The sequence below is a fragment of the Lepisma saccharinum genome, chromosome 23, assembly GCF_977018435.1.
Source record: "Lepisma saccharinum chromosome 23, izLepSacc3.1, whole genome shotgun sequence".
NCBI lineage: Eukaryota > Metazoa > Arthropoda > Insecta > Zygentoma > Lepismatidae > Lepisma > Lepisma saccharinum.
In genome coordinates, this window is record NC_139251.1 from 64,902,593 (window position 1) to 64,917,305 (window position 14,713).

The window sequence follows — 14,713 nt, forward strand, 5'->3', positions numbered from 1 at the left end:
CTGCCTGTTTTGACCTGATTCCAAATCGGTTTGATGAGATTCCTGTACTTCTCATCACTGCTCGATTTCACCCTATTCTGCGAGGCGTCGTTGTTCTGGTACAAGGCATTCGTCATGATCAGAATTTCCTTGTAACTTTGGTAATCTTCGTCGGTGTAATCTTTCGGCTGCTTTTTGGCGACGAGTTCCCACAGTCCCACCGTACCCGGATACCTGGTCCAACTATCCTTGTCGCCTAAATTGACTTTAATGTCGTTGCCTTCGAAGGTCACCTTCGATTTCCCAATCTTCCACACCACACCGCCGCCTTCGCTGGTTTCCATGCTGGGATACAATCCGAACACTTCATCCTTGTCGAATTTCCCCGTGCTCAGGTAGTCTCGTGCCAAAGGTCCCAACTCGATTTTATCCGAAGACGACGACGTGCTACCTATGGCTCGACGTCGTGCCGGTGCATCCTTCAGTTCGAACGGCGTCGAAGGAATGCTCGAAATGGGCGTGGGTACGGCGTAACTTTTAGCTGCGAGCGGTACGAGTTCGTTGATCAAATTTTTATTTTGTTCCGTGACACTTTTAATTTCTTTACCTAGACCGCTGATGGCATCGATCACAGGTTGATCCTGACGTTTCTTCTCTTCGTAGAATCCGCGATTCTCGGATTTCCAACCTTTGAAGCGTTTCGCGAGGTAATCGCGAAGCTTGAGATTTTCGTCTTCGATTTTCCGTTTCGTCATGACGTTATTTATATACGTCGTTTCTCACAACGTTGCAACGTTTAGAAAGTCGTTGATTTTGTTTCTGTATTTTCCGTCGTTGGGTTTCCTCGTCATGTCGATCGTAGCGAATCCGAAATCGTCACTGTTCCAGCAAGAAGAGCAGCCTTCCGAAAATTGATTGTAGTTCATGTCTCCGCCTACGTAGTCATCGTACGCATGCTTGAGGTTGGTGTGATCTTGACGAAACAAACATATGAAATTAGCGTTGTCGCGTAGTAACTGTTTTGGAATTTTGGAAAACGTTTGAGCTAGGTAAAAGCAATCCATTTCTTTGTGACGACCTTGCGTGAAAAAGTTGCGAATTTCATTTTGATTTTCCAGGATGGCGTCGTCGAACACGACGACTGAATTTTCACGACAATCGTCGAGTGGTTTTATTTCCGAGGCGAACGTTGCAATGTCCAGACCATCGTACAGTTTCATCAGTTGCTGGTATTTGGATTGCTCCAAACTTTTCGAGAACACGTACAGGTGCCTGTTCTTCCAATCTAACCAATTCGGTGCGAGGAGAAAATTGTCCACGAGCAGTGTCGTTTTCCCACACCCCGAAGGACCTACGATCAGACAGCGGATGTTGTCGGGAAGCAACTCGCCGTTCTTTTTTTTTCTCGTTTGACTTTCCGGATCCGGTAGACGCTTCACCACGTTCCACGTACTCACAAGATCACTTCGTCCGCGTCGATCCAACTCTTTTCCGGAAGTCCCAGCCATTTGACAAACAGTTTGTCACCTTTCCTACGCAATACTTTCTCGATGAGGTACGTGTCGGGGTGTTTCGTTTTAGAGAGTTCCTCTTCGTAAAATCTTCCTTTCAAAATCTCGCCGCTACTATCTTTTATTATATACGTGTGTCGGTTTCCAGGTAAAACTCGAACCACCGTAAAGAGTTCCGTGCTCCAATTTTTTGTGAATCCCTTCTCGAAGGTGCGTTGAATTTGCTGATCCTCACCCGGTCTCCAATTTTGTATTTAGCTTTTTTTGTCGTGGGTGTGTACTTTGGACAGTAAACGGTAGAAATTAAACGCTGCTCGTCGGACTTGGTAACGTCGGCTGGCTTCATGCCTATCGTTCTGTGTACCGTATCATTATAGGTGTCGACGAGTTCCGGCAGGATGTCGACCCATTTGTAATTTCCCCGAAGCGTGAATCGTTTCCACATGTGAGTTTTCAAGGTTCGATTGAATCTTTCCACGATGCTGGCTTTGATGTGACTGAAGGTCGAATAATGTTGAATGTCATGTTTTTGAATAAACTTTTGGAATACGGCGTTGTAAAATTCTTTACCGTTGTCCGTTTGCAGAAACCGTGGTCGTCTGCCACCGCTTTCGCGAAAAATTGTCTTGAATGCTTCCGTGACGCACGTTCCCGTTTTCGCCTTCAAAGGTAGAGCCCATGCGAATTTCGAAAACGTGTCTATGACGGTGAGAAGGTACTTGTTGCCCTTGTTCAATTTATGCACGTTTTTCAAGTTGCCGCTACTCATCTCCACGAGGTCACTTTGCCAGAGGTCGTCGATGCCCTTGGTTACCACAGCCAAACGTTCGTAGTTACGGCGTGCAGGTTTATGCAATTCTTCGACGATGGCTTGCCTAGACATTTTTTTAGAGATTACGTTTCAAGAGAAGCACAAGCGTGATGGGATTCAAAGAGGGTGGCACTTCGCTCGTGTTTTGAATGATCAGCTTATCGCCGGCACTCACGTCGAAAACGGTAAGATCTTCGTCTTCGTGTATTTCATATATGTTGCGCGTTTCGTTCCAACGTGCCAGAGGAATGTTTCCTGCTTTCTGGACACCACGATTCGATATCAAAGTCATGGTAGGAACGCTAGCTTTTCTACCGTGAGACCAGTACGAAAATTCGTTTATCTGAATCGTGCCATCGAGGAGAAACTTGTAGTACGGATGATAAGGATGCAACATGTACAGTTTGTTACCTTCGACGAACGTGGAGATTCTCTGTTGATTGGGTACGCTGTTGATTTCGATGGCTTGCAGAAAATGCAGTTTAGCGAATTTAGTGTCGACGCCGAGCAGATTACTGTGAACTTGTCCGAGTTTATTTTCGATGGGCAGCAAATGCTCGACTATGGTATCCGTTACGGCAGAAAACGACGGTTTGATTTTCACTTCCACGTTCAACTGCTTGTAGTTTTCGTTGAGTTCTTGCAACTTGGCACCGAAAGAGGCCAGCGTCGATTCCTGCGTGGATTCCAGCACTCCGACTTGATCTCTGATGTTGACGACGATGTTCTGAAGGTTCTCGACTTGATTCAATTTCGAGCTCTTCTCGGTAAGATCGTTCACGATCCTTCGCATCTCTGTAAACTGCGTGTGAAGGTCGGCGACGCTCTGCGAAGTGGGCAGCGTCGACACCAGCGAACTAATTTCGCCCCGAATCTCTTCCACGTTCGCCGTTTCCGTTTCTAGTCGTTTCAGCATTCGAGATATGTTTCTTTTCAAAACGTGCAATTCTTTGGAGGTGGGGAGATTGGCCACCCTACTCTCGAGATCGCTCAATGAACTTTTGATGTCGCTCGATTCGGATAGTGCCGTCACCGCCGTTTTCAATTTTTCCAAATCTTCGCTCGAAGGTACGCTTGTCCGTAACGATTCCAAGTCACCCTGTATGTTGTCCAGTACGTGATGAAAATGAGCAAGATTGGATTCGACTTTCAAATTTTCTAAATATTCCATCTTCTGCTGAACCGTGCTCAACGTGTCTTGAATGCTCGTCAACGCTCTCGCTTCAGCGTGAATATTTTTAATTTCTTCGTTGATCAATTCCAAGGACGCCTGAAGCGTAGCGATGGTGGTTTGAATGTGTTCGAAATCTTGATAGGCCTCCAATTGAATTTTTATGTTCGCGACGCTTTTACCGATGACCTGCAGTTCGTCCGACGATGGTAGGTTCGTTATTGTATCTTCCAAAGTCTGCAACTTGGATTTAATTTCTTCCAACGTGCTGGTGAATTCTTCTTGTAATTTGGAAACGACGACATGTAAGCGTTCTGCGTCTATATCGTTCACGACGGTTTGAAGTTCAGAGAAATTCTTTTCTATTGCGGAAGTTCGTTCTTCGATTTCGAGTTTCAATTTTTCCAAATCTTCATTTTTCGATTGAAATTGCTGTAATTTGGCCAAATCATTTTGAAGCGAATCCACGCTCAACTGTATATTTTGAACGTTGTCGTAAGAAGGTACGTCGACATAATTTTTTATCAGCGTCTTCAGTTCGGAATCGATTTTCAGAATGGGGTCGAGACATTGCGTTTGGAGCGTAGCGATTTCCGACTCTAAACTTTTGTTTAAGGTTTCCTGCAAAGCGATCAAATCGGTCCTCAACTTCTTAACTCGAATGTCCAACATGAGAATCTCTTCTGCGTGGTCTACACGCTTGGTGTTGCCGAAAATGTCGTTAGGCATTTTTGGTTAACGGTTATTTATAATATGATAGACGATTCGTAATTCTACGAAGAGAGGAATAAGTTTGTCGTAATCTCCGAGGAGTTCCATGTAAAAATAATCTCCTGCAGACACATCGTACGTAATGTTAGAAAGCATCTTGTCGTGCTTGATTCGAAAAATGTTCTTGCCGGTAGAAATTTTGATTTCGCCTGCGTTTTCCGGATTCACGGTGATTTGAAGTTTCCCGTCGATCGGAATTTCGTAGAAATGTAAATTGTTATTAAAAACATAAAACATCTTGCCCACATCGTCATTCAGTTTCGTCCAAATGCTGTTGAGGTGAATGACCAACAGACCGTTGAGTTTAGGTAACACGAAAGGTAAGACTTCATGATCTGGTATGGTTTCCATAATGATCTGTTTTTTGAAACGAACAAATTCATAGGCATGCTGGTTATTTAAGAATACGGTCAAAGTTTTTTTTGTAATGACAGTCAAAGTGTTTTTTTTTGTTTTGTTTTATTTTTATGAATCTTCTGTTGAAGATGGACATATGTTGCAGGTTTTGCTTTCTGCTAAGCGATAGTGCCCCCACGGCAATGTGTGAATACCACACTCGAGGACGCACCTCTTATCGTCATCGGGATCCAGCGCAATTTTTCTAACTTTGTTTGTGGTCAACACATGGTCGACGCTCTGGATGCGCTGTTCTGCTCTTAGAACCGACGACCTGGTCTTGAGGCAATCGACGAAGTCCTCGAATGTGAGATGCTCCCGAACCACCTGTCTGCCGACACCCTTGGCCTTCTTGGTAACGCTGCCCTCGGCTTTGATGGCATAGGCCTTGGCGCGAAGACCTGCAAACTCGAGAATTACATCACCGTCCTTCTCGTCTTTGAGTTTGCCAGGCAATTTTTTGTTGCGGGCCAGGATACCATACTTGTTTTGCTGGGGATAGCCCGAGGTGTCGAAGAGGTTAACCAAAGATGGAACTGTGGCTATATCCCCGTACGCGTCGTCCGTGCGAACGTGGTACACCAAGCTGTCCGTGTCCGTGTAGAGTAGGCTGATATTGTCGTTATAGTGCGGGCGTAGTTTCCCATAATATATTTGAAACATGTGCAGCTTGCTCAGGTCTAATACTGAGGCGCCAACATAAATTGGCTTGTTGAGCTTCACCTCGCTCTTCCTCATATGCACCAGAGCAAGCTGTTCATTATAAATAGTCCTCGATTTGAATAACAGGTTTGCTACGAGCCTGCGACATTGTGCTTTGTTTGATATTAGCCTCACATCTACACAATTCCGTACATTCTCCATGGTTTTCCCGAACACCGCATTGTTCATAAGCTTGAAGAAATCCTTATCAAGCTCGGACGTGGCTGCGGTGCGGTGTTTGGTGTTGACTTTAATATATGGACGCAACCACGGAGAATGCTCGAACTTGAGGATGTGGTGAACTGCGTGGACCGCGACCCCTCGCTGCATCAACCACCGGAGATTCTGGTAGTGCAGGACGTAATTCTTCTTGGGCTCGAAATCCATGACGAGCTTCTTCTGGTTGGAATCGGGTGGACACTTGAACTCGGGTGCAGGGGGAAGATCGCTGAACAAATCCTGCAGCTTCTCGGAGAACTCAAGGTCCACCTCGGCGAAGAACCCATGTTCCGAATCGTCGAAGCTTTCGATGTCGAAGTTGGAGGGGTCAGCCCACTCGAAGCCTCTAAAGGGGAGTGGCTGCATCATGGAGTATCCGTAGAGGTTATTGACGTCCGTGTACATGATGTAGCTGGACGGTTGTGAGGGGTCGTAGCCGGTGGCCATGTGGTGATTGTTGGCGTGCGAGTGTCGCTGCGACACCTGGACCATTCCACCCCGCACGGCACGTTCCACAAACAGCACCATGTCCACGTCCGAAAGAAGCTCCAGCTCGATCTTCGTCACCAGAAACATGGCTGACCACGCCAGTCCGGGGAGACTGTAGAAGTAGGCAGGGTCCAGCTGGTAGATCTTCATTGCGGTCGCACGGAACGTCTGGAACACGTCGGCGAGGAGCGTCACATCAAGTCTGAGGTAGGCGTCGTGGTAGTCCCCGAGAGTTCGACAGCCCAGCTCGCGCCACATAGACTGGGCATGGTGATATTCTTCGTCGGTGATGTTCGAGCCGCGTAGCTGACTGTAGAACTTCGCCTGGGGAGGTAGCGACGTCTCTTCGAACTTGGAAGGGTCTGTGATGTATTCGTAGGGATAGATCCCCTTACGCTTGAAGAGGCCGGCGTCCAAGTTCGGAAAGTTTCCGGAGGTAATGAGCATTTGCTCGTCGCTAAGCTTCCCTGCGAGAGCATCGAGGCTGGCCGGGAGGAACCTCAGGGAGTCGAGGAAGCGAAGCTCGACGGTAGAGTGTGATCCTGGGATTCGCACCCACTTGCTCAAGCTAATGTAACGCTCCTCGTTCTGCGCCAGGACGTTGATTCGCATGTGGTCGTACCCAAGATGCTTGACGAGGTGGTGGAAGTCGTATCCCGAGCCATTGTGAAAAACACAGGGATAAATCGCGGGTCCCGGGCCATGAGGTTGCATCCGTTGCACCAAGGACCAACATACCTACCGTTAAAGTGATCGTGGTGTTGGACTTTACGGTTGTTGGCGGTGTACTCCTTGACGCAGACAGGGCAAGCGATGGCCTCGTCGTGTCTACGTTGATCGTCGGGGGACAGTGGGAGCATAGACTTGGGGGCTAACAGTACCTTCCCTATCTCGTTGGCCTCGACAACCATCCTCTCGAGGAAGTGTTTGGCTGCGTCGGGGCCACGGTACACGTAGGGCTCGGGGGCGATGTGCTGGTCTCGTCGCACCACAACGTAGGCATAACTCGAGGCCTCGTGGAGTTGGTAAGGGGTGGTGGAAGAAACTTCGGGGTCGGGATCGCAAGTGGACAGGGGTTTGAGGAAGGCTTCGAAATCCGCGATGATGATAGCGGGATGCTCTACCATGGCACCGTGCATGTGGAAACGCTCCACAGTGCCAGGTTTGGGCAAGACTGCCACACCTGGCTCGTTGGCATTGCAGTAGCGCTTGTGGTGAGCGAGCTTCTCTGCAGCGATGTTGGAGCCTCGAACATGTTGGTAATTGTGTTGATCCTGTCCGTCGAACATTGACAAGCACCTGCGACACACCTCGACGTGGTGACTATCACTGCTCCGTTGGCTCGAAACAAGTCTAGAGAGGGAACGGATAAGGGTGTAGTGGTGATGGGTCTCGTCCTTGATGAGCAGAAGGTGAATTTCTCGAGCACCATCATCGTCTACGTCGCTCACCCTGATGGGGTACACCGCATTTTTGTCAGTGAGACCGTAAACGTTGATGGCCAACCGCGCACGCACCTCAAACTTTCGAATGTCCGAAAGCGCCACCGTGTAGTCGATCCCAGCCATCGCATCTTCCAGCTCTGGCTCGTAGGGTAGGTAGTGGTTAATCCGGCGTGGTTGGTTTTTCCTGTCGACAGGGTGCAACGCTGCAAGCACCGACCAGAGAAAGCACTTGGCGTCACTGTTCTGAATGTTCAGGACAGCCTTCTTTGCCACAATGGTAGGTGGTAAGGGGACGTAGCTGGAGGCGGAGAGAGGCACGAACTTACAAAGTTTGACGCACAGTTCGTGAGGCTCGCCACACAGCGAACCCCCCGAGCCTTTAGCTTGATGTTCTTCTTGTTTTGCCACCAGCTCATCGGCAAACTGGTTGTAGATGACCTCGAGGTTGTCGACATCCGCCAGATGCAGCGTCTTCGCCTTGGTGTTGTGGCAGAAGCTGTAAATTTCATCAGACGGCTTCTTGTACTGGCAACGTAGCGATGCGTAGAATTTGGTGGAGTGCGTTGCAAGCGCATCACCGAGGATGGAAATAATTTTGGCTTGCATGTTCTCCAAAAAGCTACGCACGTCGCATGAGCCCTCCGAAGTGAGGACAAAGTCCTCTAACAACCGCTCGAAAGCAGTCTGGTTCGCTTTCGCCACAGGCTTGACACGTTTGGCGGATGGTGCATTGATGGAGGCTGCTTCTGCCTTCCTCTTGGTGGAGGTCGAAGGCTGGGCCCCAGATGTATTTTTGCTTAGACAATTAAGCTTATGCTTCTTGGCATACGCAAATTGTGATCTGTTTATTGCATCCGGAACATAGTTCAGTGGCAGCCAAATGCTTGCCTGGCACGCAGGTACGACAATGTCTTGCAAAACGTTTGCTTGATATGGTTCTCTTGCACACAGGACAACTTTTCATGGAGCGCATTTTTTTTGGGGGGTATGTTTATTTATATGTGATCTGTTGGTGGTAGAGTGTTTACAAAAAAATGCCTTACGAGAAAAATTTTGTAGGCTAATTCTAAGTGTTAGTTTGAGGGGTTTATTTATATATGGGTGGCGTTGTTTTCCTCAAATATGTGCTTTAATAAACCCTGTAAAAAAATTTAAAAAAATATATGAGAAAAATATGATTGTAGATAGAAAAAAGCACAATAAATATTGTATGCATGTGTAATTCTATTTAGTTTATTTTTTGCTAGACACGAATCTTCTTCAGATTTTATTGCCCATTAGTATATTTTTCTACCAATCTAGTAGAGGTATGAAACTATGAAAATGTACTTGTTTATATATATTCTATTGTTTCGGCTGATATAATAGCAAATATATATATATAGCTATTTTGAAATTCTAAAACTTTCAGGTATACTTATTTTTACATGCAAACATACATCATAAAAAATTACACAATCGTATTTTTTTTCCATACACACATTTTTTATTTTCAGAAAACAAAGTTATTTTCGATTTTTTTTTAAATCAAACAATAAACATTATTTGTGTTTATAATATTTGTCGGGCAATAGCAGATAAAACAAGAATGGGTTTTCTACGACCCCTAGTTTACGAGTTACAAAACAACTTAGAAATTACATCTTGAAATTTAAATTTAAAATAACTCGAAAACAGTAAGCACTAATCATTATGTTTCCAATAGGTTGTAGAGTACATTCAATTTTTTATCAAATGTCATTAAAATTTTCGAAATAGGGTAAAAACTAAGCCAGCAAATCAAGTTTCTCAAAAAATAAAAAAAATGTCTATATTTTCGAAACTTGAGGGGGTGGAATCGATTTTATTTGCTAGTCGTATAGTTTTCGTCAAATCCTATCCAACAAACCTAAAATCATCATCCTAGGTCAATTAGGAACCAAGAAAATCAATGTCTTGGAAAACATCTTAAGACAAATATCTTAAGAAAATTTTCTTGACAGACCGGAAGTAACATCTTGACAGACCGGAAGTAACATCTTGACAGACCGGAAATCGACTTTCTTAAAGATTAAGACAAATATCTTAAGATGTTTTTCCAAGACATTGATTTTCTTGGTTCCTATGGGGCCTAGAACCACGCAACTTTGGATTATGTATATACCGTTGTTTTTTCCTACATATTCACTAGGGCTCGAAAGTGCGGTGGTTGTGTTGTTGCCTTGTAATCAAGAGGTCCTAGGTTCGAACCCGATAAAAGTACATAGTGGTTCGGATCCTACTTTAAAAAACTGTAGGCCTAGTCCCGATTAGCCTTACTGTGCATATGTGAATATAGGAAAGTACAATGCAAAATCAGCAATGTGTGATGTGGTCAGCACCAAATATTTTAATTTTATATGTATATTTAAGTTTCATGCATAAACATGGCAGTTTTCCTATATGCTTTTATGGTATGGTGCTATGCACAGAGGAGCACTTTATTTAAGCATATTTAACTTCTCTTTCCATCTCTCAATCTATTCATATTTGACACAGTCATTGCAAGTCGGCCATTTTGTTTACGTAGCAATTAGGCTTAAAAAAACTTTGACACACTCATTGCAAGTCGGCCATTTTGTTTACGTAGCAATTACGTTAAAAAACTTTAAACCACATTATTGCTATTTTTTGTGAATGCTTGTTGTGATAAAAAAAAACATAATTAGATATATTTTATTTAATTTTATGTTTAATATCTTTTCTGTGTATAAAACTAAATAATAATAAAATTCGAAACACTATATACCTCCACTAAATATCAAACGCACAAAAAAAAAACAGGCTAACACACGCAAAATTAAACTGGTCTGCCAGACGCCAGAGCCTCGTTACTCTACAGTCCAGGGTGTACTACGTGGAAGTGAGGTTAACTGTTGGGCACCTTACCAAAAAATCGTCCTCTTACACCCCGCATATTGCTATTTTGCATATGCCTGATGTATATAGTAATATGTAATAAATATATATATATGAAAAAAAGCAAGAAAAAAAGGAGAGAGATACATGCAACACACTCAAAACTTGTATACTTTCTCTCTCTCTTTTTGCGTGCTTTGCGAGTATATATTCCTTCCACAATATGCTTAAGGATTGTTTGGTTTTTGTAGAGAGTTTTACCTTTTATCTACAATTTCTTTACATCTGTTTGGCTATTACAGAATCAACTCACAGAAGCAACACTACCTATTTATATAACACAAAGCCAACTCATGCAAGCTAACAAACAAATTTACTCACGCTAGTTAATTTCAATCACAATCACAATGTTCTCCTTGCAGCTCACAATAAAGATAGGACCTGATGCCCTCGAGCTTCTAGTTTTATTAGTCGAGGAGTAATATGTAGGTTAACAACGTAGACTAGTAGAAATCCGCTCTAGATAATAGTTCTATACTTCAATTTTTAGCAATATCATTTTCCTACTTTCGTAAATTCATCACGTCACCCCCACCAATGCTGTTACCTGACGTCATTATTTCTCAACAGTTGGCTGAGCTGATGTGAAAATTACATAGCATCCTCTGTGGTGAATATGAATATTTGAACGAAATAAATGCGTCAGCATGAAATTCCATCATTATTGTTAGCTTTTGAAAAAACAGGAAGTACATCCGCCACTGTGAATAGCCAGAAATGCTGCCCCCAGTCATCCATCTCTCTTACAACAGCGTGTGTATGCTGGCAACTCTCTCTAGTTGCAGGTTTTTTAGTTAACTCGTAATCCTCGTCAAAAACTACAGTAACATCATAATGTCATATTGCACAGAAGAGGGAGGACATCGCTCACCACTGTTGCCAGCCATAAATCTCTCTCTCTCTTCATCTTACAGCAAAGTTGGCATCTCTATTTTTTTTTAGTTGTAAGTGGGTTGCCAACACACTCTAGTTAATAATGCTACATATTATACGCACACACGCACACACATACTATATTACCATCCACCCATCTCTCTCTCTTTTACGGCAGTGCGTGTTTGTTGCCGGCTCTCCTTGTTTAGTGTGTGTAGGTTGGCAAAAATTGCTTTATGCACTGTAAGGGAAGCCTCAAGCAAAGTTGCCAGCTCCTTGCTTTAGGTTAGGTTAGACCAAGAAAAAAAAAGCTGTAGGTGGGTGTTGGCAGCTGTCGGTTGTTTAACTCTTCCCTCTCTCTCTCCTCTCTCTTTTTTGTAAAAGGCTATGGCAAAAATACCAGTAGGTTGGCAACCTTGCTTTATGCACTGTAAGGCAAGTCTTAAGTAAGGTTGCCAGCTCCTTGCTTTAGGTTAGGTTAGACCAAGAAAAAAAAAGGCTGTAGGTGGGTGTTGGCAGCTGTCGGTTGTTTAACTCTTCCCTCTCTCTCTCCTCTCTCTTTTTTGTAAAAGGCTATGGCAAAAATACCAGTAGGTTGGCAACTTTGCTTTATGCACTGTAAGGCAAGCCTCAAGCAAGGTTGCCAGCTTCTTGCTTTATGCACTGTAAGGCAAGCCTCAAGCAAGGTTGCCAGCTCCTTGCTTTAGGCTAGGTTAGACCCAAAAAAAAACCTTGGTGATTTTTTCGAGTAAAATATTGGCAACACTGCAAGAAAATAGGGCTTATGCCTTACAAGAGCAAACCATTAAGGCAAGCCTCAAGCAAGATTGCCAGCTCCTTGCTTTAGGCTAGGTTAGACCCAAAAAAAACCTTGGTGATTTTTTCGAGTAAGCAGCTGGCAACACTGCCAGAAAATGGGGCTCATGCCTTACGAGAGAAATCCATTAAGGCGAGCCCCACCGAGCCCCATTTTCGTTTTCTCAACCGGGTTGATTGCACTACTTACAAAGAGGAAAAATCGTTCTCCAGAAAGCGCCCGGTAAATAATCACCAAGTCTCTCAAGTGTGTGTTAACAGATAGAAATAGAAATCGAAGCATGTAAAGATACGTGCGCGTACCATGATTAGTTCGGCATTAATGAATCATAATTTAGGTCAGAATGAGTAAAATACACCCATATTAAATTGTTCTCTTGTTATATTACTTCGGTTCTTCATTTGTGGTCCGCGAACCCCTGGTAGATTGCCATGCCCCCAGAGACATGGATTGTCTAATGGATAGAAGGTATATTACGTTAGTCCTCAAGTGCACCAAAAGTTCAAACTCCAGCGTGTGATTGGTAGTTTCTAGGACAGAGACGATACCACTTTCAACCGATACCTCAGGAGCGTATATTCTAGGCTAGCTAGGCTATCTGCGAAGCCTGGAGCCTAGAGAAAAAATGCAGGAGAAAAATCGATCAGAAATTGTAAATAAAGTTAATCATATCAGTGAGATGATGGTGATTCGGGAGTTGGCAACCTGATTTCTTGTGAGTTGGCAACTTGATTTCCTATGAGTTGGCAACCTGATTTCCTATGAGTTGGCAACTTGATTTCTTATGAGTTGGCAACCTGATTTCTTATTAGTTGGCAACCTGATTTCTTATGAGTTGGCAACCTGATTTCCTATGAGTTGGCAACTTGATTTCCTATGAGTTGGCAACCTGATTTCTTATTAGTTGGCAACCTGATTTCTTATTAGTTGGCAACTTGATTTCCTATGAGTTGGCAACCTGATTTCCTATGAGTTGGCAACTTGATTTCCTATGAGTTGGCAACCTGATTTCTTATTAGTTGGCAACCTGATTTCTTATGAGTTGGCAACCTGATTTCCTATGAGTTGGCAACTTGATTTCCTATGAGTTGTCAACCTGATTTCTTATGAGTTGGCAACCTGATTTCTTATCAGTTGTCAACCTGATTTCTTATGAGTTGGCAACCTGATTTCCTATGAGTTGGCAACCTGAATTCTTATGAGTTGGCAACCTGATTTCTTATGAGTTGGCAACCTGATTTCCTAACAGTTGTCAACCTGATTTCCTATGAGTTGGCAACCTGATTTCTTATGAGTTGGCAACCTGATTTCCTATCAGTTGTCAACCTAATTTCCTATGAGTTGGCAACCTGATTTCTTATGAGTTGGCAACTTGATTTCCTATGAGTTGTCAACCTGATTTCTTATGAGTTGGCAACCTGATTTCCTATCAGTTGTCAAACTGATTTCCTATGAGTTGTCAACCTGATTTCTTATGAGTTGGCAACCTGATTTCCTAACAGTTGTCAACCTGAATTCCTATGAGTTGGCAACCTGATTTCCTATCAGTTGTCAAACTGATTTCCTATGAGTTGTCAACCTGATTTCCTATGAGTTGGCAACCTGATTTCTTATGAGTTGGCAATCTGATTTCTTATGAGTTGGCAATCTGATTTCTTATGAGTTGGCAACCTGATTTCTTATGAGTTGGCAACCTGATTTCTTACGAGTTGGTAAACTTATTTCTATTCATAGCCTAGGACCACGTGACATAGTGAGATAGCCCAGACCTTGAACTTAGTATACGCCACTGCGATACCTACGTATACCGATACTCTTATCGATTCCCGCCGATAGCGATACCAAAAATTGCAACAATAGAAAGTTCCTCTAAATACTGATCAATATCAGTGTGTAATTATTCTGCTCCAATTATATGGTATTATAATTAAGCCTTGTTTCCATATTAAAAACACTAAAGTTGCTGACCAAGGCAGTTTATTAACATTTAAAGGCACTTTACATGTAACGTTTCGACCCTCTTTAGTTCTTCGTCTGAGGAAGGCCCTGACAAAGGGTAGAATCGTTTCATGTAAAGTGCTTTTAAACCTAAATAAACTGCCTTGGTCAACAACGTTTGAGTTTTCCAATTATATGTATAAATTTACTAAGAATTTTGCTATAAAATATTCAAGAATTACATCAGAATATTAGAATTCATGTTATGTGATCACAAAATCCATCTTTTTAGGGCAAAACTTGTATGGAAAAATTTTAAAAAAATGAAATAATAAATAAATTCCTGCGTATACTTTCCGATACCGATACCACTGGCAGGGTTGTTAAGGTCCAGGAATTTAAAATAAATTCAATTCCGGTCCAGGAAAGAAAATCAGCTAGCTGGACAGTAAATAACCTTTTTATCTGTAAATTATCTCAGTTCGGTCCAGGAACCTTTTTTCTGGACGAATTTAAATACGCTCCAATAACTTTTTTTCGGGTGAATTTAAATACGATTCACGAACCTTTCTTTCCGGATGAATTTAAATACGGTCCAGGAACCTTTTTCAATGAAACAATACGCAACTTGGACCGAATTTAAATTATGCAAGA

The 14,713-nt window shown here is 43.2% G+C and overlaps 1 protein-coding gene across 2 annotated transcripts in view; it reads left to right on the forward strand.

Moving 5' to 3' along the window:
- LOC146005544 (uncharacterized) overlaps positions 1-14,713 on the forward strand; it is a 39,733-nt gene that overhangs the window by 20,992 nt on the left and 4,028 nt on the right. The gene's annotated exons all lie outside the window — the stretch shown is intronic.